Source organism: Kogia breviceps, chromosome 5, assembly GCF_026419965.1.
Source record: "Kogia breviceps isolate mKogBre1 chromosome 5, mKogBre1 haplotype 1, whole genome shotgun sequence".
In the NCBI taxonomy this organism is placed as follows: domain Eukaryota; kingdom Metazoa; phylum Chordata; class Mammalia; order Artiodactyla; family Physeteridae; genus Kogia; species Kogia breviceps.
Window position 1 is genome coordinate 118,630,323 of NC_081314.1, and position 26,058 is coordinate 118,656,380.

Sequence of the window (26,058 nt, forward strand, 5' to 3'; positions counted from 1 at the left end):
CTAAGAATTTCATTCTTTGCCTATAAGAATGAAAACATTGTGTTGTTGTAGAGATGTGTCACAGCTTTTAAATAAAAGTGGGCTTGAAGAAGCAGGACGTTCATATATAGGAGTGAGTATTTCAATAAGGCTTGGTGAAGTAGGACGTTAACTTCTGGGGATATGATCAGCTATTTACATTTAAAAAGCAGCATCATAAATAGCAGCTGTCATTCAGAATTAGACTAAAATCGTGCTTCTTGCATTGTCAATTCAGACATGTGCACTATAGTAGCACAGCTTGTGTTATTTTTGAATTTTCTATAAAAAGACTTTTTCAACAGTAGCATTTCGATAATATTTTAAAATTAGATTCTTGTTTCTTATGAAACTGAATTTTGCATTCCTACAGAGATGGTAATACTGGAAAAACTGAAAATTAAATACAAATTCTGGGAAATCTGTTATATCAGTATGACTAATATCTGGATCTAATGTCAGATGAGATATTATACAAGACAAATCAGGGATTGTATTTTTATCTATAATGGTATCAAGGTGGCTAATCATCATTATTAAATTGAGGGCAGATGAGTCATGTGTGTGAAATGAATGTGTGGACTCATTCCAATTCCTCTGAGAAAGACGCTATAATTGGCATCAATTAGTCCTCTTGTTGGCAGTTTTAGTAAACCATCTGAAATTTAATAAACAAAGACTGAAATGCATTCTCAATGAAAGACAGTCATCTTGGACATTTATGAAAGCTGATTAGCAAATTGGCAGTTGATATTCACCCTCCCCCTTCAAATATTGACTCAGTTGACTTAATGCTTTTCACCCCTTTTATCAGCATAAGACTTCATTTTTACCACCTTCAAAAATAAATTCTCCTAAATAAATATTTATGTGATAGTTTTACTTTAACCCTTTTTCATATATTCTGATATAAATGCATGTGCTTCAGAGAAACGGGGAATCCCCAGGGTATCACTCACTGCATTGTTGTTATGTATGTTAAACAAAACTATGATCTTGAAGAGTTGATGCATTATCTCAAATGCTTAGTTTAGTTATGGGGAGTAGAGCTATTCACTGAGAGATTCTGAGCAGTGTTTTCATTTTAAGCTTACAATTTTGTAAAGGAGGAGATGGCGTTTGTTTCCTAATTTATCTGTGAGGTAATATGAGGTATGAACCCTAAGAGAAATTAGATCAAGAAAACACAGCAAATTATTATTTTGTTTTAAAAACTAATTTTATTTGTTTTTAACCTCACAACCACCAAGTCTATGTTTCCAGACTTGACTCAGGCTCTTGACTGAAGATAAATGCATGTGCGTTCTTTCAAAGAGTCATAATTTGCGGGGGGGCGTGGAGGGAGGAGTCTGTAGAAAAATATGAAGGAAAGTAGTAAGCAACTCATCTTCATGTTTGTCATTTTATAAAGTTGGTTAGATAATTTTTAAATCTCCCTTTCTTCACTGTTAAACAAGCTACTTTTAATAAATGTATTAGTTTATTGTTTTGTGTATGTTTTGTTTGAATTACCTAAAAATTTTATTCTCTCTTCTTCTCTAAGAAATACAGATGCCAATACCAAATCTTTTGAAATTCACATTTAATATTCACTTTTAAAATACCTGCTGAACAATGTAATAAACACTGAAAAAAAAAAGTGTAATATGAACTAGTTTGGGATCCATTTATTTCACACACTTCTCACGAGGCATAATGATGTTCATTAGTGGGTAACATTTACCGAAGTCTATATTAGACATAGTATTTAGATATTTGTATTTAAACTAACCACATTCCAGAAAATTCTTCAGTTCACTCACTAGTCATTGCAATGAGATCCAAGATACAGAACATGTGAGCTGAAGCTGAGTTGAGGAGTTACATTCCTTAAGTGGAGATGAGCCACATAAATACTCATTTGCATTTTTAATGTGTAGTATAGTGACTTCCCCCCACGAAAAAACGGGGGCTACTAGAAAGTAGTATAAAATGTGTAACATATGATATCAATAAGGCACTGATATCCCAACTAAGTTAAAAATTTTTTAGTGATTTAAAACTTCATGAAACTTATAACTTAGAGAAGTAACCTAGATATCACTTGAAGTCATCTTGCCCTATGACACTGGAATAAAATGGGCTGGGTCCACTACCCCAGTTCTGTGGGAAGGCCATCCCCCCAATATATGTGATTTTTAGAGGTTTATAGTCACAAGGCCCCCTCTTACTCCATGTTTCAACTTCTAATTCACTCCATTTTACTTCCATCTCATCCTTCAGGCTGCTCTCACTTTTTTGCTCTGCATTAATGCAAATGTGATTGCTTTTGCGTTGATTCTGCCCAAGTACTTGGCCTCATCCTTAAATCTCCCAAGCCTGTTCTCTGGGATGCATCCCAATTTAACTGTGCAAAGTCTTTTAGTTCTCCTGCTGTGTATAGCCATAGACTCACTGTTTTATTTTGCTAAAACAGGAAGTCTGCTCTAGGGTCGTTGTTTCTCAGAGAAGGAATAAAAATGTTAATCTTTCCTTTCTTCATTTCTCCTGGTGACTGGAAATAGTACAAAAGAGAATTATAAGATAGAGTGACCTTCATCAACTTTGATTTTTAATGTTTTTTCTTTTTTTCCCCAAGATATCACATTGATCTTTAGCAGTTTCATTGCTGTAACACAGAGGTCAGATTTCATAATAAATGGCAAGTTATCATTTCTGTTGAGGACATAGTATTCTTTTAGACAACAAAATCAATGTTTCCTGTATTGTAGATTCAGTGAAGAGAAACACACACACACACACACACACACACACACACACACACACACGGATGACACTTAGTAGTGTCTACACAATAGAAGAAATCCAAAGACAAATATATCCATGACTTCACAGAGGTGGATAAGCTCTGGGAAAAATAATTCTGACCTTAAAAAAAAAAAAAATTCTCAGTGTGTTAACTGTTTATCAAATTGTTCTTAGGTAAGAACCTCAGATTTTCACAGAATGTAAAAGATTTGAAAACCAAAGTAGCCCCCATCGAAATACAGTGCTATTTGTCTATTTTTAGGGTCTGTCCCTCCAAATCCTGTATCAAAGCCCACCTAGTTTCTCTCCCTAGGTACGAGCTCTTTGTTGAAGACAGTAGTCTTCCATTACTCCAGGACTTTGTCCTCAGCTAATAATGCTCAAGGTTTTAGGGGAATTTTAGGGGGAAATTATTTGAATTGAAAAGCTTTTCATAACAGATGAGTGAATTATTAATGGAGGAAATTGGGGTAGTAAGAAAGGCATTTTTGGTGTAAAGCCCTAGAGACAGTTTTATCATGTCAAAGAAGTAACCTAGTAGTCTACGTATTTGTATCAAATCCAAGTCAATGCCTTACCAAATATTCTGAAATATATTACCTAATATCTAATAACACAGAGTAATATATATGTATAAATTATGAATTGTTGTATCCAATAATATTTATTAAAACTTTAATACTGCTTGTCATTGTTACTTGTCTTTTGCCATCTCCCTATCTAGTTTCTCTCAGCATGTATTCCCAACATTTCCACCTTTCCTGACTCCCACCCACCCCTCCTTTAGCTGATGACCTTGCCTTCCATCCCACAGAGAAAACTCAGACATAAGCATGCCTTCCATTAAATTCATGTCCATCACCTGCCTCAGATTTTCTAACAGCCCTTTTTGTCCAGAACCATAGAATGATTCATAGAATCATTCACAGAGTGAGTTCTTTTTCTTTCTATTCAAAGACAGTCTCCCCATGTACCCATATTCTACTTTTTCCTGAGTCTTCCTCAATCTGTTATCTCTTGCTTCTCTTGTAGCTTCTATCTTTCCTTCTCTACTGTCTTCTTGCCTTTAACTTATACACATATGCTAAACCTCTTCTTTTTCTAAAAACCAAGCCAAACCAAAGAAACACAACTCTCCTTTGAGTTTACATCCTCAGTCTAGTATCTCTACCTCCTCCTCTCTCCTTCACATTTTTCAAAGTAATAATCTTATCACAGGTTCCCTTACCATTAGATGAACCCCCAACTAGCTCCTATCCTGTTTCTGTCTCTTAGTTCTGCTGAAACTGCTTTTGTCTAAGTTTCCCATTGGATAATTTCCTGCTGATTTGGCTTGATCTTAAATTTGACAATATCTGAAAGATATTTTTTGTCCACCAGGCAAACCTCATGAAAAGTTTTGTATGCATTTCATTATGATTATAGCCTGGGGAGTACCTGGAACACAGTGACTCTAAGATGGCTCCTGTTTCTCCATCCCCTGGAGTTTGTCTCACATGGAAGTGGAGATGTTGTTCCTCCATTGCCAGCTCCCTTGCCTATATGTCCATTTCTTAGATTGACAGCTTTATCTGTAGCTTCCCTCCCTCTAGTCCTTTTCATAACCTGCTCCAGTTGTTTCTTTGTCTTCATACCCTCCTGTTCTCTCTAGAAATGCTTCTGTCATTCCAGTGGGATCTTCTCTTCTTCTGGAACACAAGCTTCTTCTTTCTGTTTCTGAATGTGTTCCATCTCCCTGCTGCTTCTTTCTCTCTCTTCTGCTTGCCTTTGCAGTTGCTCTTCCTTCTCTTGGCTTCCTTAGCTTCTCAATGCCAGGATTCTTCTTCACTGGGAGTCCGCTCTTCAACCATCTTGGAGCCATTTTCTCTCTCTTTTGTCTTGTGAGTTCTTCCCTCCTCCTCCTCCTCTCTCCTTCTTGACTGCTCCTCTCTTAGCTAGGAACTTTGTGTCCTCTTGCAGAGGGCTTAGTAGAAGCAGAGTCAGTCACACTGGATGACCTGGTGGAGGCCAAGGTTGGGGTTGGAGCTGGGGCTGCGGCTAGTGCAATAGGGGTGGCGTCTAACTTGACAGGTGACCACTCTTCAACTCTGGTTTCTTCTGCCTTCACTAAAGCTGCTCTGCCCTTTGGAGAGGGCTCTCTGGCAACTTTCATTTCTTTCTCTCAGTTTTCTTTCTCAGGCAGCACTCTGCTTCTCTCTTGGCAGAGCAGATGCCTGGAGATAGTGCCAGGGAGGAGGGAAAGGAGAGCCAGAAAAAAGCCAGGAGAAAACTGGTCTGCATGTGCCCGGCAAAGTAGGAAAGGACTTGCATGGGAACCAAAGATGAGAGGGAACTGGTGATCCAGCTTTTGGATTAGGTGGGATTCGATGGAGCCTGCCTGATGCCAGATGTAACATAAAGTAGAAGGGTACATTCGTTCTCTCTCTCTCTCTCTTTTTCTCTGAATCCTCCTCCTTACAGAGCCCTCAGTTGTTACAAAGAATTTATTCACTTTGCAGGACATGATGTGATATTAATACTACTGTGAGATGCTGCATCTCCAGACAAGCCTGCTGTGTGTTTACTTCTTGCCAGGAACCAATGTGTGGGGGTCAGGAGTATATTAACAAAACTGAAGGACAAATATGCAGGGTCATGGAGTCAGAAGTGACCCAAGGAAGGATAGCCAGCATTGAATAGAAGCTGGTGATTTTTTTTCCTAATCCATCCTCTTGAAAATTAGCCTGTGGTATGTTAAATGTTCTCATAAGGTTTTTATAAGAACTGAAACTAATGTGTGTGTCTTAGAAGAGTGCCCAGCATGTAGTAAATGCTCAAAAATGTTAACCATTGATACTTATTAAGAGTTTTCTATTGATTACTAGAGAAAACTAAAAATCACAAATAGCATGAAAAAAATATAGAAGTTTAATAATTTCTTACAGGACTATAATTCTTCTTTTTAAAAATTATTTAATTAATTATATTTGTTTGGTTGCACCAGATCTTGGTTGTGGCAGGTGTGCTTCTTAGTTGAGGCACATGGGCTCTTTAGTTGCGGCTCACCAGCTCCTTTGTTGTGGGATGTGAACTCTTAATTGTGGCATGAGAACTCTTAATTGTGGCATGCATGTGGGAACTAGTTTCCTGACCAGGGATCGAACCGGGCCCCCTGCTTTGGGAGCACAGAGTCTTAATCACTGCACCACCAGGGAAGTCCCAGGGACTATAATTCTTTACTTGCTGGTAGACTTGACTTTACAGATGGTAGCTGGAAGCTTATGGGTTTCTGGTCTACGCTTTTATTGCTGAAGATGAGATTTCTGAATCCACACCCATCACTTTTATGACATCTTTTACTGGAGTCAGAACAATGAATGTGGCTTTGTTTCAAGAGGACAATTTGTATTTCTGAAGCCTTCCATCCCAGCAGTGCCCTATTTATTAAACCTGGGATAAGCTCAGGAATGAATTACACTCAATACTAACTTACTTTAACTGAGTGCTGTGCTTTAAAAAAAAGAAATGAAACAGCTTAAAGATATTTAAAATATTTTCAGCAGATTCACTTTTTACTTCATTCTTACTTTTTCTTTTAAAGTGTGTTGTGTGTGTTTACACTACAGCTAATTTGTGTAAATAGAAAGAAGAATGCATTAGAAGTTTGCTCGAGATTAAGAGATCCTTCAGTGACAAGAAATAAATTATCATTCAAAAAATCTTTCTATGTTTAGTGTTCTCAGCCAATCCAATTCAAAATTGTATGTTTAGGTCCTATGAAATGTCATTCTCTGAACCAGATGCTTTTAAGTCTTTTTACTAAGTACTGTATTAAAGAACTGTTTTGGATGTAACGAGTAACTTGGCAAATGTTAGCTTTTCTGCCTTGTATGTAGCTTAAAATGTAGTCATATTGTTACTGGTAAAATATAGTATGAATTGAGTCCATATGATTTATTTACACTGAAAATAAAATTTATTATTTACCCTTTAAAGACACGGGCAGTGGGCACTTTGTTATAAAACAAATAAATAATCCCATATTAAATATTAAACCATCATTTTTACTTTTTTAATGTATCAGAGCTTTTATGGATCGAATACTCCAAATAGTAAAACATCAACAGTAGAAACCCTTGTTATTGAGATAATAGTGAATAAGATTTACGGTGGAAGGAACTGGCATATTCTATTTATTGTTTTAAAAATTTTATTTATTTCTCCAATCCTTAAGGCCTTCCTTTGGGTTAGAGCTGTAAGTTGAATAAATAAAACTCCAGGTAGCCCTTACTCTCAAAGATTTTGCAGTTCATTTTTCATCTTGTTCGGAGCAGCAGAGCAGATCAACGGCTGAAGCCCAGAAAAGTACATTACACAGACTCCAGCTTCAGAGGAATAAGGCAGAACAACAAAAGATAAGCAACTTTCAGAAATGAGATTCACCTAGAAGCTTAGACTCCCCTTAAAGTTTAGTTGTTGATAACTAAAGCTGAATATGTTTTAAAACTGCATCTGGTTAGAGGAGAAAGCAATGGTCATCACATTTTTTATAAGCACTTAAAACAATGTATTTTTTATTTTAAACCTGTACACAGTTAACACATGTATCATACACCTGTTATTACTAAACTGTGAACTCCAGGCAAAGAGAAAAACTCATCATCAAGTCTTTGGATGCTGATGGCAGTTCTATTGTGAAAACTGCTAATGTCCACTAAATTTCTCAATTTCCATCCTGACTGCAAGTAGAATGCTGACCGAGACCTACAAGATAATTTGCCAGTTTTGAAATTCAAGTTCTTGGACTTTTACCATGGGAAGTAATAACTCTAAATAATCAAGTTGATGTTTCCTTTTTTTCTAGCAGGGTAAACATGACCCTAATTAACAAATTGCTAACAACAGTTCTCATTTTATAGGAGATTAGTTAAGTCTATAAAGGAAAATACACACACACAAACACACACCAACTATAAAGTTTCTTGACCATGTGGATTAGGGAAAATTTAAACAAATTATCTGAATAAACTCTCATCTCTTTTCAGGTTCCAAATCAATAAATAGGTTCTTTGGCTAAGGTCATAGGTGAAAGATACTCGTATTTTTTAAACAAAGTGTGTTATATACTCAAAACTTCACTAGTAATAAAATTGTATTTATCAATTTATTTTTTTTTAATTTTATTTATTTATTTTTTAAACATCTTGATTGGAGTATAACTGTTTTACAATAGTGTGTTAGTTTTTCCTTTACAACAAAGTGAATCAGTTATACATATACATATGTTCCCATATCTCTTCCCTCTTGCATCACCCTTTCTCCCACCCTCCCTATCCCACCCCTCTAGGTGGTCACAAAGCACAGAGGTGATCTCCGTGTGCTATGCGGCAGCTTCCCACTAGCTATCTAATTTACATTTGATAGTGTATATAAGTCCCTTCCACTCTCTCACTTCGTCACAGCTTACCCTTCCCCTCCCCATATCCTCAAGTCCATGCTCTAGTAAGTGTGTTTTATTACCGTCCTACCACTAATCTCTTCATGACATTATTTTTTCCTTAGAGTCCATATATATGTGTTAGCATACGGTATTTGTTTTTCTCCTTCTGACTTACTTCACTCTCTATGACAGACTCCAGGTCCATCCACCTCATTATAAATAACTCAGTTTCATTTCTTTTTATGGCTGAGTAATATTCCATTGTATATATGTGCCACATCTTCTTTATCCATTCATCTGTTGATGACACTTAGGTTGCTTCCATGTCCTGGCTATCGTAAATAGAGCTGCAATGAACATTTTGGTACATGACTCTTTGAATTATGGTTTTCTCAGGGTATATGCCCAGTAGTGGGATTGCTGGGTCGTATGGTAGTTCTATCTGTAGTTTTTTAAGGAACCTCCATACTGTTCTCTATAGTGGCTGTATCAATTTACATTCCCACCAGCAGTGCAAGAGGGTTCCCTTTTCTCCACACCCTCTCCAGCATTTATTGTTTCTAAAGTTTTTGATGATGGCCAATCTGACCGGTGTGAGATGATATCTCACTGTAGTTTTGATTTGCATTTCTCTAATGATTAGTGATGTTGAGCATCCTTTCATGTATTTGCTGGCAATCTGTATATCTTCTTTGGAGAAATGTCTATTTAGTTCTTCTGCCCATTTTTGGATTGGGTTGTTTGTTTTTTTGTTATTGAGCTGCATGAGTTGCTTATAAATTTTGGAGATTAATCCTTTGTCAGTTGCTTCATTTGCAACTATTTTCTCCCATTCTGAGGGTTGTCTTTTGGTCTTGTTTATGGTATCCTTTGCTGTGGAAAAGCTTTTAAGTTTCATTAGGTCCCATTTGTTTATTTTTGATTTTATTTCCATTTCTCTAGGAGATGGGTCAAAAAGGATCTTGCTATGATTTATGTCATAGAGTGTTCTGCCTATGTTTTCCTCTAAGAGTTTGATAGTGTCTGGCCTTACATTTAGGTCTTTAACCCATTTTGAGTTTATTTTTGTGTGTGGTGTTAGGGATTGTTCTAATTTCATACTTTTACATGTAGCTGTCCAGTTTTCCCAGCACCACTTATTGAAGAGGCTCTCTTTTCTCCACTGTATATCCTTCCTTCCTTTATCAAAGATAAGGTGACCATATGTGTGTGGGTTTATCTCTGGGCTTTCTATCCTGTTCCATTGATCTATATTTCTGTTTTTGTGCCAGTACCATACTTTCTTGATTACTGTAGCCTTGTAGTATAGTCTGAAGTCAGGGAGCCTGATTCCTCCAGCTCCATTTTTCGTTCTCAAGATTGCTTTGGCTATTCGGGGTCTTTTGTGTTTCCATACAAATTGTGAAATTTTTTGTTCTAGTTCTGTAAAAAATGCCAGTGGTAATTTGATAGGGATTGCATTGAATCTGTAGATTGCTTTGGGTAGTGGAGTCATTTTCACACTGTTGATTCTTCCAATCCAAGAACATGGTATATTTCTCCACCTATTTGTATCATCTTTAATTTCTTTCATCAGTGTCTTATAGTTTTCTGAATACAAGTCTTTTGTAGCCTTAGGTAGGTTTATTCCTAGATATTTTATTCTTTTTGTTGCAATGGTAAATGGGAGTGTTTTCTTAATTTCACTCTCAGATTTTTCATCATTAGTGTATAAGAATGCCAGAGATTTCTGTGCATTAATTTTGTATCCTGCAACTTTACCAAATTCATTGATTAGCTCTAGTAGTTTTCTGGTAGCATCCTTAGTATTCTCTATGTATAGTATCATGTCATCTGCAAACAGTGACAGCTTTACTTCTTCTTTTCCTATTTGGATTCCTTTTATTTCTTTTTCTTCTCTGATTGCTGTGCCTAGAACTTCCAAAACTATGTTGAATAAGAGTGGTGAGAGTGGGCAACCTTGTCTTCTTCCTGATCTTAGTGGAAATGGTTTCAGTTTTTCACCATTGAGAACGATGCTAGCTGTGGGTTTGTCATATATGGCCTTTATTATGTTGAGGAAAGTTCCCTGTATGCCTACTTTCTGCAGGGTTTTTATCATAAATGAGTGTTGAATTTTGTCAAAAGCTTTCTCTGCATCTATTGAGATGATCATATGGTTTTTCTCCTTCAGTTTGTTGATATGGTGTATTACATTGATTGATTTGCGTATATTGAAGAATCCTTGCATTCCTGGAATAAACCCCACTTGATCATGGTGTATGATCCTTTTAATGTGCTGTTGGATTCTGTTTGCTAATATTTTGTTGAGGATTTTTGCATCTATGTTCATCAGTGATATTGGCCTGTAGTTTTCTTTCTTTGTGACGTCTTTGTCTGGTTTTGGTATCAGGGTGATGGTGGCCTCATAGAATGAGTTTGGGAGTGTTCCTCCCTCTGCTATCTTTTGTATTTATCAATTTATTAATCAAGCATATATTTTCAGAGTCTGCAACATAGTGGTTAAGGTACAGACTCTGGAACCATGCTTTTTAGGCTCAGATCCCACCTCTACCAGGTCTAGTTGTATGACCTTGAACAAATTACTTAACCACTCTGTGCCTTAGGTTTCTCATATCTGAAATGGAGAAGCTAGCTAGTACCGATTTCATTCTAAATTAAGTAAATGAATGATGTTGTGAGCACTCTTTGAGTGTTAGTTATTAGTAGTAACATGTGCCAGGCATTATTTAGATGTAGTTCAAAATGGTTAACCCCATGGAGGAAGCATTCTAATGGAGACACAATAAGCAAATAAATAAGTACTAGTGAAATGTAGGTTGTGATAATTGCTCTAAAGAAAAATAAAAAAAGGATTAGTATATGGTGTGTGTATTATTGGCAGGGGTTAGGGAGAAGGTATGACTCTAGGCTATTTAGAGTGGCAACTGAAGGCCTCTCTGGAAAGATGATATTTGAAAGAGACATAAATGGAGAAAGTAAGACTTATAAATGCCCAGGTAAGGCTATTCTTTTACTTGCTCTTCTCCACCACCTAATCCTTGCCCACCTTGCACAATATTTTAAGAAAAGATTGATGATTGATTGATTTCTTAGTTGATTTATATCACAAATTGAATAAATTGGATAGGCTTCAATCAAATATGCATAAATTATGTTTGAAAATTCAAGGGAGAGGGATAAGAACTTTGTCATCTAGTAATAAAGGGAAGGTCAACACTTTCTTGTTGTCACAGACATATAATGGTTAGGAATGTATTGAGTGAGATCTGTTTACACAATCTCTTCAAAAACTTAGAACTATGCAGACTTATTGATGGAAGTAGAGCAAATTAGAGCTGGAATGGTGATTCATTCCCCTAGGAGGGACATGCATAACAGTTTAGTATAGTGAAGTGTACTTGTCATGAGGACTTGGATTCTGTGTGTCAATGTTCCTATGACTTTGAGTTGTTGTAAAAATTAAGTAAAATAAAAGTTGTGAAAGCACTTTACAAATTATAGTATGTTCTGTGTTAGTGTTTTTTTAATTGATCAATTATTCTTACTTGTAAGATGAAGGGAAAACAAGAGCTAGAAACATTTTCATTTCATGCATTGAGCCTAAGATAAATTATCATAATGCTCTGCAGGTGGAGAAAATGTATAGTTTTTCATGAAACGTAAATATCATCTATTTTCTGTTCCTCCTCTTGGCTCCAACAAAAATTACAAATCAAAGGAGTACAATGCACTCTGTAATCATTCTCCTTCCTCTCTTTTTGTTTTACGTCTATATCCTAGATAAAGCTGTAACTGCGACAGGATATATGAGCCACTGCAGTCTGAACAGAAGGGCAATTCCTAATCAAATTGGCACTAATTTCTTTCAGTACAAATTATCATCATTCACAGCAAATTTGCTTTCAGTGAGCTGTGCCAACTTGAGGTATGGTTCTCAGCACTTTTATCTCTACCCATCAATACAACAGATCAAATCATTCTATAGCAGCCATGTCTTTTTCTCTCATTTTTTACCGTGACCGTTAAGGTGAAATGTCAATTTTTTTTCCGTTTATTCCAACCTTGTTCCACTTAAAAGAAAACTACTGTAAATGGGGCTCTATTTCTTCATAATATTTCTTATTGAAATGAATTTAAGTAAAACATGGAAGTTAAAAAAATACATTGCAGGGCTTCCCTGGTGGCACAGTGGTTGAGAATCCGCCTACTGATGCAGGGGACACGGGTTCGTGCCCCGGCCCGGGAAGATCCCACATGCCGTGGAGCGGCTGGGCCCGTGAGCCATGGCCACTGAGGCTGTGCGTCCGGAGCCTGTGCTCCGCGACAGGAAAGGCCACAACAGTGAGAGGCCTGCGTACCACACACACAAAAAAATACATTGCAAGTATTGTAATATTAAGAAATGTTTGATTACTTATCAATCAAATATGTATAATATTACCTAGCCCAACACTTTATATCTAAGAAGATGCGTGTATGTGTGTGTGTGTGTGTATGTCAGACTACAGATTCATGTTCCCAACTGTTATGCTACTTTATATAAATTTTACAGACTTCCAGGCGTCATCATAATATTTATATATAGTTCTCTGATTCCTCATCATATACACTGTTGTAGTTTGCTGCGCCACCTGCTCAAAAAGATGCATTTTTATAGGTTTAGAATAATGCTATCATCTAAATAGTTTGCCAAATTGCATATATTGTTAAAATATACCAGAAAGATAGAAACACTAGGCAGTGCTCTAGGATTCTGCAATCTTATACCCATCTGCGTTTAATTACCTTTTGTTTTTGCTCAGATTTAGAGCAGTCTTATGTACAAACTTGTGGCTAGGAAATTTTCATAATTATAGATTTATTATTTCAGTTTTGTAGTTTTAAACACAACAAGCTAAAAGACTTCATCTGAAAACAACCGTCTTTCTCAGTAAAAATTGTTAATTACAACATAAATGATGTCAGTGAAAATATTGGAAAATTTCAGGTTTAATTAGGTCTACCGCAGAAATAGAACTGTCACAGACTTGGCATTTTGGCAGTTCTAATTCCTGTATAAGTTTTCTCCTTTAAGAGGACCACACAGAGAGAGTGAAAAAAATGAATGTCGTTTGTTTAAAACATATTGTTGAAGTATGTACCCAACCTGAAGTGTAATATCCATTCACAATACGTTATAGTGACAAAATATTTTCAACCAATGTTTCCACAAAGATACATATTCATTCCTCAGGCATTGCTGCTTTTTCTTTTCTTTTCATAAGATATGATGAGAAACTGAGCCTATTTAGATAAAAACAGTTCCTCAGACATATTTTGAAGAATTTGCCCTCTACATATTACTTATCTAGGTTCAGTAATCTTGAGACTTGGAAATAACCATACACAGAAGAGTAGGATATATTCTAAGTGCGGTGGAATCGCAGAAACAAAGCCTTAAGACTGCAAAGCGGTATTCTTCCTGCCAATAAGAAGATCTTAATTGCTATAATTAAAAATAAGAGTCACTTTTATTAAAAACGGAACCCCCCATTGTGCAGATCATTCTAGTAATGCTTTGCATAACACTCAGGAATTTATAATGCCTAAGGATAATACAAAATGTAACTTTCCCTGACTACTTGCAACTGTAAATACATGGTTTGCCAGTGACGGTTTCAAGTCATCAAATTGAGCTATTAAGAAATTAAATAATAAAAGCCCCAAATAAGGATGAAGAAAAAGAGAATTTGAAATATGATTATATATTTAAAAAATATATGATTTGGCTTTCATTCCTGTCAGGAAAACAAAAGAATTCTAACAGAAAAATGTATGACTTATATGACTGTCACCCTCACAGCTCTAGCATTCAGCAGGAGCCATGCCAACAATTAAATGAGTAACCAGCAGGATTCCCAAAACAAAGCCAATGAAGTGATGAAGAAAGTCTCATCTGTGACATGGAAACCGTGTCTTCATGATGCAAAAGGGAATAAATGTTGCATATGGATTTTGATGATACTCCTTAACTCTAAAATGTCTTTGCTATATTGTATACATAATGAATCAGCCTTGGAAAAATTAGTTGTTCACAAGCCCAAATGAGTAAATACAGATTATTAAGGTGGCATGCTCCTGTCTTCCCCTTGGGTTAGTTGTTGTTTATCCTAATTCTGATGTGAGCCATTGCTTTAGGTAAAAAAATTCAACCTACTCCTTTCTGTTCTCTTCCACTGCCCAAATTATAGCTGCTTCTTTATATTTGTTCTGCATACTAGATTATTCCATTTCCAGGTGAAGAAGTAGCTCAATCACTCCAAAAATGACCAGGTGGAAAAGTCCTCCATATTTTCATCAGAACAAGGCAGAACAGGCCCTGCTCTCCTTACCATCTAAGCCTCCTCTATCATATAAGGAGGTACCTGAGGGTGGGGAAGAGGAGAGGGGAATCAGAATCTGGTATCATCTGCTTTGAAGGAAGTGAACTGTTCAGTGAGAAAATATCTACCCTCTCCTAACCCTACACTTTCACTAGTCAGTGGCACTTATGCTCAGGGAGAATCATTAAGAGAGATTAGAGATGCCAGAAAGAAGGGAAGACTGGATTCTTGGCCCTAGGCTGGATGCTTTCTGTGTTGCCGTCTGCAAGCCTACTCAAATGATAACAGGGAGGAACAGGATGAAGAAGCTCTTGAGCAAGCTTGATAGCTTCCCTTTAGGGATGTGTGTGAATTTAGAGTATGGTTCATGCTTCTTACCCAAAGATTTCAAAGCTGGGAGAGTTAGAGGGAAATTTTTCCCCAGTCATTTGTAACTTGGTGTAGAGTGCCTGGGAAGAAAAGAGTGCCTTTCTCACACCAGGTTTCTTAAAAAGACCTTAGGAGCTGACATGTTTCTACAGGAAGGCACACAGTGGATAAAGGGAAAAGCAAAAGTTTTTGAACTTTCTTGGTGACAGCTGAACAAAGCAACACAACATCCATGGAGGACTTGGGGATTGGACCATTGTCAGGCCATATAGAGGTGTAACTGCCATTCTCTGAGGGAATACTCAGTTTTGAATGGGAGTGAAGTGAAAATATATCCGCTCAAAGAAAACCACACACATTCTGAGACTACCGTGAAACTACATGCCAAGTGTAGATAAAAATAGCTAGGGTGAGACCAGAAATGCCATCCCAATCCAGGCAGATGCCCAGGAATGCAAGCAGACAGCTGTCTTCTGTCTTCCCTCCCCTTAACCACCAACCAACAACAGAAGATTTAGAACTTGGAGAGAGAGACATTGTTTTCATTTCAAAATCAGACCAGGATAGACTCTACTGTAACATAATGGAGTGAGAGGAAGAATGAAATCAGATCATGCCTTCTCCCCACTCCAGATCATTTTCGATCATCAATGGTTCATTTTTACACGTAGTATGAACTTCTAAATAAACTGTTGAACTGGATATATTAATATGTGTACAAGCATATTAGGTGTCATATAAATATAAATCATTTATATTCACTTCATTCTTACAATCTATTGAGTGAGTTACTATTTGTTTGCCCATTGAAGAGTTGAGGAAACTGTATGGACTTGAAGCTGTATTTAAACCCAGGTCTGTTTGATTTGCTCATTTCTGATAACTCTTCTGTGATTTCCCTTTTCTCTTAGAAACAGATCTCAAATCCCCATAAGGGCTTAGAGGGTCCTTTATAATCAGTACCCTGTTTTTCTCTATGACCAAACAAGTATCCTTTTCTTATTTTGCTGTTTTTTTATTCTAAAAATGTGATACAAATGTATAAAGTAAGCCCAGGTACATTTTTTTAGACACGTGTAAAAGAAGAATACAAAATTCATGTCAGTGTAGGAAAAATGATTTCTTTTTAATATTGTGATCATGCAAGAGACTTTAGAGGTCAAAGCATGAGCAGGAACATTTGTATGCTTAAAGTCATCTGCATAGTTGAGAAAGGGACAAAGACAAAGTGTCATTGGAAACCATTAATTCTTTTTTGGATGAGATAATGAGATCCTCTTAGGAATCTAAATGAGTATGCATGAAACATTTTAGGTTATGAAGGGAACGTCATCTGTTTTGAAAAAGTTCTTATCCAAAATACAACCAAGATGAGTATAATCTTTTTAATAATAAGATAAGAGGTTTCTAATTTTACATTCTAATTTTTAAGATATAGGCTCGTTCTTTAACAGCAGGTAAAAAGCATATTTCAGTTCCATTCAAGCATTTTGGTTCATGATCAAATTTCTTCTTATATTTCAAAAGGAAAAATGATTTCTGTGTTTCTGTATTAGTGCTTTTAAAAAAATCGGAACCGTATATCCTCATTTTGAGTGAGTTTATAACCAGTTTTCAAAATAACAGGTATATGACTTATCTACGGCCCTTTGATTTTTTTCATTATAGTCCTTTGATTTTTTTCCATTTTTTTACTATTTACATTAATATTGTTTGTTTTTTTAAAATATTCAACCAGGTGGAAATTGTTGAAGCATAGATAATTCACAAATTAGTGAATATGTTTTGAGGTCTAACCTATGCCAGACACTTTGGCATAAGGAGATGACAGTCCAGTGCAGCAGATGGACATTGATCACATAATTAGAGTACAAACTGGTGAGTGCAGTAATGGGTCATGTGCAGAGAGCTATGGACACACAAATCTCAGCTGAATCCACCTGCCAACATGTTTAACAAAACCTCTCCTCCTTCTATGAATATAATAGTAAACCATTCAGGAAATTAAGCGATTAGCCAAATCAGTTTGTTTTATTGAGTTGAAAGTTTTCCTTTTTTAAAACCCTCAATTTGTTGGAAAAAAATGTTCAAGGAACTTGAAGATGAGCAATTGATTCAAGGTACTGCCTTAAATGACCTAGTGCTTCAGTCAGTGTGAATAACTTCCAGCCTATTATTTGGCCTAAAAAAGCCAGAAAGAAGGAGCTGAAGCTTTGATTGCTCTAAATAATGATGCTTTATCCAAAAGATTCGAGATTACATTGTGTGTATGCATGTGTAAAGATGATGATGTCTATATTTAATCCAAATATTTACTTTTATAGGAATGATATGTTATTGCAGCTTTATCTGAGAAATGTTACTTTAAGTCACTATTAGTTTTAACTTTCTGCACATCTGTAAGTGGTTTAATTTGTAAGAGGATTTTTCTTGTGCTATATCCTCCCAGGTTCTTCCTTAATCCATCACATAGGCTTTGTCAACATGATTTTTATTGGTAATTATTTATCATGCATGTGAGGAAATCAACATTTTCTCCTTTTGAAAGTAACAGCCAGTTGCTTTCATATGATTTGAATTACTAGCTTATGAAAGTGACCTTTCTTGGGATTGGAGGCTTTTGAAGGAGCCCTATGAGAGAATCAGAGGAGACTGATGGATGAAATGGAAAGTCTCCCACTAGACTGGTCTCAGCCAGTTTCTCCTCTGTAAATGACCTGAGAATTGCAGTCAGCTCTCACACTGTAAACAGCAATTCTGCAGGAGATTCAAATGGAATAAAACGTGATGAGATGGCATTTGGGCTGCCCTGCAGGAAAGAAATCATACAACTATGTTGGCTTCCGCTATCAGGACCCCATGACCTCTAAGATAGCTTCTGAAGTTAGCTTAGAACAATAAACAAAGAAGACCGTCGTTATCTAAGGACAAAACTACTAGTGATTGTGCTGAGCAATGAACAGGTCAATGAAAATCAGTGAAAGGAAGAAGTTTTTACTTCCAAGGAACCAGCACTGTCAAGTTTTCTAGGACTGATGGAGTTGACTCTAATAATAGTAATAATAATACTAATATCATTTATTGATTACTCACTATGTGCCAATCCAAGCACTGTGCTAAGAATTTTACATACATTATGTCATTTAATTCTCACAACAAACTTTTGTTGTAGTTACTGTCATTACTATTGTTTTTAATTAATGGTCAGAAAACTAGGTTGCAAAGATTAAGTAACTTGCTCACAGTAATACTACTAATCAAGGTCAAACCTAGGTTTCAAATCCAGGCTGGATTCTAGAACCTGTGATTAATATTACTAATAATATTAGTAATAATATTTAGTAATAATATTACTAAACTATTCTTATTATCTAATATTCCTCAATATTAGATAATAAGAATAGTTTGACTTAAAGTTTAGAGCATAGATATCAGCACCTTCATCAAACAGGAAGCTCAAAAGTGAGAATTAAGTTTCCAGAAACCAAACCAGTGATTTTCAACTGGAACAGTTTTACTCTCCTCCCAGGGAGCATTTGGGTTGCCACAACTCAGAAGGGGGTACTATTGGCATTTAGTGGGTAGAGGCTAGGGATACTTCTATATACTCTGCAACTTAGAGGACAGTAACTTTCAACAAATAATTATCTTGTCCAGAATGTCAAAAGTGCTGAAATATTAGGGCAAATTACATAATTTGTGGAGCCTGGTACAAGATGAAAATGCAGGATACCATGTCCAAAAAGCAAGAAAAAAATGGTTTTTCCTTTTTGCTGTCTCTTACTTTACCTGTCATGGTGGTTTTTATTTGCTAAGGAATGTCACCTTTCCTTGGGCAGGATTAGTGGCTGGGCAACTGCAGGTCCTCACTGATGTCCAGGGTTCCACCCTACAACTGGACTCTGATGTCAACTCTCTCTTTGCCCACATCCAGGCTCTCCCAAGGGAGAAGGATGGTACAAGTGACTAGCCAGGGATGGGGGAGCAGGTGGCAGAGAACCCACGCCAGGGAGGTAGAGAAGCGGCAGGAATCAGCATATCAGTGAGCCAAGGCCCTAAGCCATCAGTACATGCTTCAGTTGCACCATCAGACTTTACTAACAAAATATAAATCTAAAATGGAGTTATTAAAAATTGTAAGATGGCGAACAAACAGCTTTATATCCTTAGCATGCAGGCCCCTTCTGAATGTGAGACCCTGTGTGATTGCTTTGGTCCATCACCCATGAAGTTGGCCCAGAAACTGATAATGACAACTGGAAAGGATTAAAGAGTGCATGGCTGGTGAGGAATCTCAAAAGAGAAAGTTTAGAGAGCTAGGTAAGAATTGCTGTTTTTATTCAAGGGTTTAGAAGCCCATCAGGAAACCAAAATTTGAGTGTCAAGGTTTGTCCCCATTAGGGACATAGAGTATATCATCAGAAAGCAGCAGCCACTTAGAGTGACCAGAGATCAAAAGGAGCAGAAACCAATAATGGAAAGCTAATTTGGAATATTGACAAGATGGTACAGAAGAGGCAGTCCTTGGAATATATTTAGCAGCACACTGTGAGTCTGAGCAGGGACAGTAGAGATTCAGGACAGCTCTAGGCAGGAATGGGGATTCTTGGAAGAGCTAATCTGAAAGACAGTGTGGGATGGCTTCAAAAGTGGATACTCCAGACACTGATAGTTTGAGGCTGAGTTGGGTCATTCCAGGATGTCTTCTGAAACAAAAAAAGCAGAAGAGGGAAGAGGTATCTGATTGCTTTGGCTTCATTTGGTGCTACCAGACATAAAATGCTTCTGTTAGCAAGTGACATGCTGTAGTAAGCAGGATAATGGCCCCCCAAGACGCCCACACCCTGTAAATATGTCACCTTACATGGCAAAAGGGGCATTGCAGAGGTGTTTAAGGTTAATGTCTCCTGACATTGAAATCAGGAGATTGTCTTGAATTGTCAAAGTGTGGCCAATCTGGTCCCTTGAATTCTTGAAAGCTACTCCCCTAGGGTCTCCAGGAAGGAGCACAGCCCAGGCAACACCCTGATACTAGTACAATTAGACCATGTTGGATTTCTGCTCTACAGAACCATGAGATAATGAATTTTTGTCTTGTTTTAGCCATTGCATTTGTGGTGATTTGTTACAGCAGCAATTGGAAACAAATTCACATGAACTGAGCTTGCGTGATCGACTGAGCACTGTGAGAACACACAAAATCCCGGTAAATTAGAGCTGGGATGATCTCTGAGGTAACTGAATCTAACATCCTCATTTTAGAGAGAGAAATCTGCTGTTTAAAGGAGCTAATTGGCATGCCAAAGGTCACACAGCTTGATCTTTCAGCCAGATCCCCCTGTCCTTCTACTACACTACACACTTCTTATTAAAGGAGTTCACAGGCAGGAGATGAGGATAGATGAAAATATAGAGGCAGCACTCACATTATCAAGGGGAAAGCTGTAAGAACCAGGGAGAAAATAAACAGAAATGAGAGGAAGAAACAAACCAGGAGAGAAGTAAATCTTCTTGGTTCAAAGACACATTCCAGTTAGAAGTGAAAACACTTAAAGCATAGCCTGTAGGGGGAAAAAAAGATAAATTGGCGCCTAGAAGCAGAGGTAAAGCATGAAAAATGATCAAATGAGACAGGAGGGAGAAGCCCTTGCCTTTGTTTCAGCACCATCTAAATCAGAGTAGCTCCTTTTTTGTAGTTGTAGTTGCTCCCATAGTAAACTTCGCCTTGATAAACTAGGTGGTGAGCCGAAAAGGTGGCTGGCGCCGCAGACCTGTGTATCTCATTACTCTCGGGAAGGGCAAGAGGGCAAGATGCACCTTCCCTCAGAGAAACAGTGCTGCCCTGGGAGAGTAATTCTACCTGAGTGGCTGATCCGAAAACAGACCTTTTCTTCTAATGCCAAGTCTCAGAGGAGAGCTGCCTTTCTCCCAACATTCTTTATGGGCCTTCTGTTGGTTAGAAATTAAAGAGAAATATGTCAGACACAGAGTCTAAGAACAAAGTATAAAACATGACTCTAATCGGTTACTAATAGTGATAGTGCCATTGGAAATACCCAGAAAAGATCAAATTGTCAGGATTTAAAAGGTCAGTGGGGTCTTCAATCATGTAAGTCTTGCTCTGATTTGCTAATTAATTTCTTTTAGAGGGAAGGACACACCTGAAAAGTCCAGGGGTAGATACTTTTTCAGCACAGGTTCAGTTTGTTCAGAGTGGCATTTGTATACATGCAGTTGGTATTCCACCTCTTATGATTAAACAGTCATAAAAATGGTATGAATGAATGTATAGCAAGAAGGAAAAATAATTCCATGTTAGATTATTTTAGTTACACTTATATAATAATTGCACCTGAAACAAAGCCAGGTATGCAAAACTTTTAAAATAATGTTTGTCTTTGCATGTATCTATCTTGTCTGGTCTTCACTTGGCCACTTCATCTGCCATATGCCCCATGCCTTCCTTTTACTCTTTTCCATAGTTTCTCTATAGGATGTTCCCCCAGATTTCACCCATCTCACCCAACTGTAGTATCAGACGATGTAGGCTAAAACCTTTCCTATAATTGCAGTGCAACATTTAGAAAACTCAGTGCCATCTGCTCCAAAAACAAAAGCTTTCTTCTTAAGGGATTTCCCCCCATTCTCCCCAATGCCAAACATTCCTACTCCCAGCCCTGAGCTGACAAATCTTACCATGGTGTTGTCAACTATCAGTCAGATGACAAGTGAATCATTTATTCTCCATTACACTCTGAGAGTCAGATTTGATATATGAGTAAAAACGTTGGCATTTCTTCCCTTTCTTGGCTTCTCTCCAGATTTTCCCTGATCCCTTCACCTTAAGGATATCTATGATGTAGGTAGATATGTCACAAGTCCTTATTCAGAGCTGTCTTTTTGCTCCTTTTGGTAGTTGATTTTTAGGCCTCCTGTATATTGTTGAACTAGATGAAGATATCTTGGATTATTATTACATTTGAATAGAATAGGCTTTTTAAAAATTATGGTTTTGTTTATGTATGCTAACTTACCTCTGAGATTGTTTTAGGATAGTGTATTCAATGAAGGTAGAAAACTTGTTTAACTGTGTTTTTTTTTTTAACCATCTTTATTGGAGTATAATTGCTCTACAATGTTGTGTTAGTTTCTGCTGTGTAACAAAGTGAATCAGCTATATGCGTACATATATCCCCATATCCCCTCCCTCTTGGGTCTACCTCCCATCCTCCCTATCCCTCCCTTCTAGGTGGTCACAAAGCACCAAGCTGATCTCCCTGTGCTACACGGATGCTTCCCACTAGCTATCTATTTTACATTTCGTAATGTGTATATGTCAATGCTACTCTCTCACTTCATCCCAGTTTAACCTTCTGCCTCCCCATGTCCTCAAGTCCATTCTCTATGTTTGTGTCTTTATTCCTGTCCTGCCCCTAGGTTCATCAGAACCATTAAAAAAAAATAGATTCCATATATATGTGTTAGCATACAGTATTTATTTTTCTCTTTCTGACTTACTTCACTCTGTATGACAGGCTCTAGGTCCATCCACCTCACTACAAATAACTTAATTTCGTTTCCTTTTATGGCTGAGTAATATTCCATTGTACATATGTGCCACATCTTCTTTATCCATTCATCTGTCAATGGACACTTAGGTTGCTTCCATGTCCTGGCTACTGTAAACAGAGCTGCAATAAATATTGTGACACATGACTCATTTTGAATTATGGTTTTCTCAGGGTATATGCCCAGTAGTGGGATTGCTGGGTCCTATGGTAGTTCTATTTTTAGTTTTTTAAGGAACCTCCATACTGCTCTCCATAGTGGCTGTATCAATTTACATTCCCACCAGCAGTGCAAGAGGGTTCCCTTTTCTCCACACCCTCTCCAGCATGTGTTGTTTGTAGATTTTTTTGATGATGGCCATTCTCACCAGTGTGAAGTGATACCTCATTGTAGTTTTGATCTGCATTTCTCTAATGATTAGTGATGTTGAGCATCCTTTCATGTATTTGCTGGCAATCTGTATATCTTCTTTGGAGAAATGTCTGTTTAGGTCTTCTGCTCATTTTTGGATTGGGTTGTTTGTTTTTTTGATATGGAGTTGCATGAGCTGCTTGTAAATTTTGGCAATTAATCCTTTGTCAGTTGCTTCATTTGCAAATATTTTCTCCCATTCTGAGGGTTGTCTTTTCGTCTTGTTTATGGTTTCCTTTGCTATGCAAAAGCTGTTAAGTTTCATTAGGTCCCATTTGTTTATTTTTGATTTTATTTCCATTTCTCTAGGAGATGGGTCAAAAAGGATCTTGCTATGATTTATGTCATAGAGTGTTCTGCCTACGTTTTCCTCTAAGAGTTTGATAGTGTCTGGCCTTACATTTAGGTCTTTAACCCATTTTGAGTTTATTTTTGTGTGTGGTGTTAGGGAGTGTTCTAATTTCATACTTTTACATGTAGCTGTCCAGTTTTCCCAGCACCACTTATTGAAGAGGCTCTCTTTTCTCCACTGTATATCCTTCCTTCCTTTATCAAAGATAAGGTGACCATATGTGTGTGGGTTTATCTCTGGGCTTTCTATCCTGTTCCATTGATCTATATTTCTGTTTCTGTGCCAGTACCATACTGTCTTGATTACTGTAGGCTTGTAGTATAGTCTGAAGTCAGGGAGCCTGATTCCTCCAGCTCCATTTTTCTTTCTCAAGATTGCTTTGGCTATTCAGGGTTTTTTGTGTTTCCATATAAATTGTGAAATTTTTTGTTCTAGTTCTGTGAAAAATGACATTGGTAGTTTGATAGGGATTGCATTGAATTTGTAGATTGCTTTGGGTAGTATAGTCATTTTCACAATATTGATTCTTCCAGTCCAAGAACATGGTATATCTCTCCATCTGTTGGTCTCATCTTTAATTTCTTTCATCAGTGTCTTATAGTTTTCTGCATACAGGTTTTTTGTCTCCCTAGGTAGTTTTATTCCTAAGTATTTTATTCTTTTTGTTGCAGTGTAAATAGGAGTATTTCCTTAATTTCTCTTTTAGATTTTTTATCATTAGTGTATAAAAATGCAAGAGATTTCTGTACATTAATTTTGTATCCTGCTACTCTACCAAATTCACTGGTTAGCTCTAGTAGTTTTCTAGTAGCATCTTTAGGATTCTCTATGTATAGTATCATGTCATCTGCAAACAGTGACATTAACTGTGTTTTTATGGATTAAGTGAATTTTGTTCTCTTTCAATCAATCTTATCCCCAAAATTAATAAGTAACTAAATATTATTTAGTTATGGTGTTTATCTGAAGCCCTTTCTTTGTGTTGGTATAATGTAGAAATGAGAGTCTAAGGCATGAAATTTCAAAGGGAGAAAGGCAACTGAAGTTACATAAGTCACTCATCCCCTCTCCCCACCTTCTGAACACTCTACTAGGGGATATATCTCACCCCTCCTACAATCAGAGAATAACTGGTGTGTAGAATGACCCCATCACCTTTTTTTTTTTTTTTTTTTTTTCGGTATGCGGGCCTCACACTGTTGTGGCCTCTCCCGTTGCAGAGCACAGGCTCCGGAAGCACAGGCTCAGTGGCCATGGCCCACGGGCCCAGCTGCTCCGTGGCATGTGGGATCTTCCCAGACCGGGGCACGAACCCGTGTCCCCTGCATTGGCAGGCGGATTCTCAACCACTGCGCCACCAGGGAAGCCCCCCATCACCTTTTATATCATTGAATGTAGTCTTTGCCACAATTCTGAGGTTAGTAATATTTTTATTCCAATCTTAATTTAGAAACCTAAGTATAGGTTTACCTGTAAAAAAAAAGTAGAATTGTCTTTCAAATACATGTTCATTTGACTAGAAAGCCCTTGTACTTCACCACTCTGCTATGCAGACCACAGTCATCCTTTAGAACCTGGAATCTGACTCTTAACACTTTTAGATGTAACACATAAATTGTGTAACAGGTACCAAAACAATTTAAAGAGCCAAGAGTAAAGAAACAAAAACAAGGTTATAAAAGAAATAGGAGAAAATAAAAATCTTTATGGTTTAAAGACAAATTCAGCTTAGTTTTTTCTTTCCCATTTGTTCATGTCTACTGATGAAAAACTTACTAAGTGAAAGTCTTGCTGCCACTGGCCCCTGTGGGAAGGTCATTGTCTATAAGATGCACACATTTTCGCCAGGTAATTGCAGGCATATTCTACAATTGGCAGGTGCCCAGGTCAATTCAGTAGCAAAATCTTGACTCTCCTCCTTTGCTCATATTCATCAACCGGTCTTCAGGGATTCGGTGTCAAGGAGGGTTCTTCCTACGTATTGCGAATTTGGTGAATTCACTTATTACAGTTACTACAATCAAGCAATCAAATGATTGAATAAAAATGAGAGTGAGGAGAGACTAGGTAATAAGTTATTTCAGCCTCCTACGATGGTTAATTTTATGTATCAGCTTGACTGGCTTCAGGGTGTTCAGATTAAACATTATTTCTGGGTATGTTTGTGAAGGTGTTTCCAGATGAGATTTTAGCTCAGTAAAGTAGATTGCCCTTTTCAGTGTAGGTTGGCATCATTAAATATATTGAGGGCCTGAAAGACACCAAAGGCAGGGAATGAAGGAATTCGTGTCCTTTTCCCCTGCCTCACTGTTTGAGCTAAGACATCTCATCTTATATTCTGCCCTTAGACAGGGATTTACACCGTTGGATCCCCTAGTGCTCAGATCTTCAGACTTGGACTGAATTACACCACTGGGGTCTTCAACTGCAAATGGCAGATGGTGTAACTTCTCAGCCTCTATAATTGCATGAGCTATTCCTCATAATAAGTAAATAATAACCTATTGGTTCTGTTTCTCTAGAGAACCCTGATTAATACAGCCTGTGAATGTGGGCACTCTGTCTAATTTCTCTTTATTTTCTACTATAGACCATAATATGTAAGTAAGGAGGGCTCAGTAACTATTTATTAAACTGTAGTTATCAATCTATAATAATTTAGGTAGGGCATAGAATTAATAAATAACCAATAGCTCCAAAAGCTCTTAAGTACATTAGAGCAAAACTCTATGTTTTTCTTGGGTTAATAGTAAAAACTATTTTTGCAA

General features: G+C 37.2%; 1 long non-coding RNA gene and 1 pseudogene across 1 annotated transcript in view; one reads left to right on the top strand and one right to left on the bottom strand.

Moving 5' to 3' along the window:
- Nucleotides 1-26,058, top strand: part of LOC136794331 (uncharacterized) — a 138,138-nt gene that overhangs the window by 8,939 nt on the left and 103,141 nt on the right. The gene's annotated exons all lie outside the window — the stretch shown is intronic.
- Nucleotides 4,736-26,058, bottom strand: part of LOC131756892 (ensconsin-like) — a 51,829-nt pseudogene continuing 30,506 nt past the window's right edge.